Source organism: Cottoperca gobio, chromosome 13 (assembly GCF_900634415.1).
Source record: "Cottoperca gobio chromosome 13, fCotGob3.1, whole genome shotgun sequence".
NCBI lineage: Eukaryota > Metazoa > Chordata > Actinopteri > Perciformes > Bovichtidae > Cottoperca > Cottoperca gobio.
In genome coordinates this window covers 4,263,754-4,267,644 of record NC_041367.1, presented here as the reverse complement: position 1 = coordinate 4,267,644, position 3,891 = coordinate 4,263,754, and the positions used below count along the sequence as shown (strand labels likewise).

Sequence of the window (3,891 nt, the reverse complement as noted above, 5' to 3'; positions counted from 1 at the left end):
TGTTTGTGCAGCTTGAGGTTAATGATGTGTTCCCTTATGGCTTTTATATAGTTTGTTCAGGACATATAGGATATAAACTACAGCATATACATTTAAAAGAAGAATGTGCAGCTTATTGCTACGTGTTAAGATAATATAATGCTGATATTTGTGATGCAAGATGATCAGACAAGCTGCAAACAAACCAACACTTCAACCAGATTACCTGAAACATCTTATTTGAAGGTAAAACTGTCTGTAATGTTTCATTATCGCTCGACTGTGGTCGTGCACTACAGCAGGTCAAAGTTGAACCACATTTATAACTGACAGTATGGATATTTCTCTCTGTATGGCTTTTGTTTTCTCTTCTAACTAACTTTGTCTAACTTTGGGTTTTATCCAAAAAGCTGAATGATCATCTGTGCGCTCGTGTTTCTTGCCCCATTAAACTTCTTTTTAGAGACGCTGTCGTGTTCTGAGATCTCAACAATTAACTTGTGTGTGTTATGATAGAAGCCAAAACTACAAAAAATAAGATCCAAGTTGTAATAAACCAGAATTATCCTTCAACATAATATTTAAAGAGCGTGCAAGCTGTTTTAATCCTACGGTTATCGTTCTTCTCAACCTGCTGTGATTTCAAGCTGAATTTATATCTATATTGTTACAATTTGTGTGCTAACGTAGATAAATGTTTGTTCCTGATACACGTCGCTGTGCAAGAGTTTCTCCTCCAACAGTACTTCATCAGATGTTCCATCATCGAGGTAATCCTGTTTTTAGGGAAGCCATAATCCAAGATATGACTCTTTTTCTATTTCACATGTGGTAGCGTCTCAAACTCTATTAATTTCCCAGTAATGGAAAGCAAATGGTTATAAAATACAGCATCACATGGAAAGGCTGGAGTGTAAATTATCACCATGTGACTGGTGCTGCAAGGAGAGCGATGTGGTGGTGAGGCTCTCCGCAGCAACGCATGGAATAACAGATTTATCTCTGTGTGAAGTGGCTGACATAACATTTGCATTTTATAATAGTAAAGGACGGAGGGGAGTAGAGTGCTGGAGATGAAGGAATATGAATCTGCCAGACACTCTATGGTTTCACCAACATTGCTGTTATTTAAGGAGTTGACATGCATTAAAAAGATGACATGTCTATTGCTGGTGTCTGGGATAAGATATGTCCTGCAGTTTGATACCCATGCATTGTTTTACACATTTTGCTGGTCCCAGGGTTAATTCAATTATTTACCACATTAGGTTATTATCATTGTTTGATAATGTCACAATATCTGATCATTTCTGCACGATGCTGTGACTCTATCAGTGTTTTTGTATCATTTGTATCTCCACAACTGCAAAGGCTTTGAAAGGGAAATGAGAAATCATGCAATCAGGCTGCTTATGTTTTTATTGAACGTGAAATGCTCTTTCATTTCACTGAAAGCCAATACACATTCTGATTGGACCTTTTAGCTTTAGCTTTGATTTATCTCTGATGGCAACCTTGATAAGCTGAATATGACTCCAAGGCCCATAAGAGAACTAAATCTCTGCAAATAGAGTTATAAAGTTGTATATTCTCATTTAATAAGGAACCACGTATGAAGGCGTCTTCCGTTTACTGCCATGCAAGCAGTTATGTGAGGCTGGTTATGCACATGTGCTAAATGCTAACATGCTAAAATGCTAATGTTTAGCATGTATGATGTTTACCGTGTTCACCATCTTAAGTTGTAGCATGCTAATGTTTGCTAATTAGCACAAAGCTCCACACATGGTGCCACTGTTCACAGGGATTTAACAGTGAATACTCACCATAGCACCCTTCAAATGTGAAGCTCTGTTTGTTTTTGACGTTGTGTTGATCTTGATTTTATCCAGCATTTTACAGAGAGAGAAAAATAAAGGCTAAATAGATTCATAGCAACTGAATGAAAGACTTTTACAAAACGTTGACGTTCCACAGAAATCTTCCCTTGAGTTGTCAGCTATGTAGTGACAGCATGCACACTTGCATTATTGAAAATAGCATGTTGACATGGTTTCCTGCTATTCTCCATCACCAGATGGCTGACACAGATCTTCACTTTGGAAATCACATCTCGCCAGTGAATGTGAGGAAAGTGTTTGTCCTCTCTCTCTCCCGCAACGCTTTCATCGTTGCTGCCTTCTGTTTTCTCACACCAAACGCCTGGCATTGAAACGACGGGCTATTAAATAAATTAGGTTTCCTTCAGTGGGCCTGACAAAGACAGGCCTATTACATGACCTGCTTTAGTGTTTTGTTTTCCAGCTTAACCTTACCCTTCCCTGGGGCTTACTTAGGGCACTCCATGGGTTTCAGTTACGCTCCACAAAATGGTGCACTTTTATCGTTTGGTGGCATCTAAAGCGTCAGTGTCCGCCTGTCCAAGAGCGAGGCCGTAACGAGCTCCCTCACTTTCACCCCTTCATTACTGCAGCCATCTTCTGGAGTCCCTGTCACTCAGTCGCTGTCTACTCTGCACCTGCCGTCTGTCACGAGCTGATCTCCTTCTATCGTCATCGCGTGACACTACAGTTACACTGCACATGCTCAGTCTCCAGTGCCACTCTGGCGCCCAGACTCTTACGTCAACGTGCAAACTTCTTCGGTCTGCAAGGGACCAGCTGTCAGTACAGCGGGTATCTCCTTCCTCATTGCATGCATCACAGAAAATTAGAGAGTGGAACACAACCATCAGGGACGAGAGAGGAGTCTGCTGCTAGGGTGCATCTCCCCAGCTTCCTCAACAGTTTTCTGATGGCAATTAGCAAGAAGCCACTGCACTCTTTTTTTTTTAGTGTATGGATAAATAAATGGAAACCTTGGCTAATGGCCCTCTGGAGCACCACATGATGTCTCCAGTGGCTTGTTATATTCTGCTTTCCACTTCCTGTTCGTCAGGGTCCATTAGCAGTCCAGTCACTGAACTGCTGGAGGAAGGCAAGAGCAGAGAAAGCACATTGAAACCACACATCTACACATATCTTAGCATGGTCTCCTCTTGGTGTTTCAGTCTTTGTCATTCCCATTGGTTTCTATTCACGTCGTATGTTGAAACACAGCTTAAAATAGTTTCCTAAAAACAGCGGCAGTTTTTTAGCAAACATTTCTGAAACAGGAAAAGAAAAGTGCTTTTGTTGGGGACTATTTTCAGCTGAGGATTGATACACACGTGTTGCACTAGTGAGTATTTACAGCAGCGGAAGAGTGTATGACTGTAATGACACAAATTAATTGCAGTGACCATGTTCATCGTAATTAACCCGTGTGAGAGTGCATTGTCTTTGCTGTCTTTGGACAACAATGGTGTTCAATGGCACTGACAATACTTAGTTGACAACTGGAAAAGTTTAGAACAACACTAGACGTATCCTTTAAACAAGTGCATGAAAAAGCTAAACACAAAGGTGGTGATGCGACCGCTCCTTTATCTTTGACCTTTGAATACAAAGGGCCACACGGACTGTGCAGTTCCTCTACCAACATGAATATGATAATTGAACACTTCATCATCAGCTTTATAAATATGTATTCATGCACAACAGACCCCTGTGACACGTAAAAGCTTGAACTTGACTTGATTTAAACGGTCCCTCTTGGCGCCGGTCACGGCAAATTAAAAGGTTCGCGTTTTGTTTGGGCTCTCGAGGGCGAGCAACGGTAGCGCGCCGCTGATGAATAACTTAACACGTCCTCTCATTATGGAAAGCTGATGCTTTCGAGAGCGTCGTTCCACGGGGCTCCTACTAAATTAAAGACATTCGAAAGTGACTCTGTGTCACTGTATTCTGTGTCGAGGGCCATTACAGGCAATCGAGGTTAAAATCCTTGACTTAAACTTGTTAGCATGGGAAACTCTTTATTAGCTGTTTAATG

General features: G+C 41.2%; 1 protein-coding gene across 1 annotated transcript in view; it reads left to right on the top strand.

Annotated features, from left to right (window-relative positions):
• Positions 1 to 368, top strand: part of igsf5b (immunoglobulin superfamily, member 5b) — a 16,469-nt gene extending 16,101 nt beyond the window's left edge. The window contains exon 10 of the mRNA XM_029446849.1: positions 1 to 368. This exon is cut by the window's left edge and continues 209 nt beyond it. The gene's annotated coding sequence lies outside the window, so the exon portion shown is untranslated.
• The last annotated feature ends 3,523 nt before the right edge of the window (positions 369 to 3,891 follow it).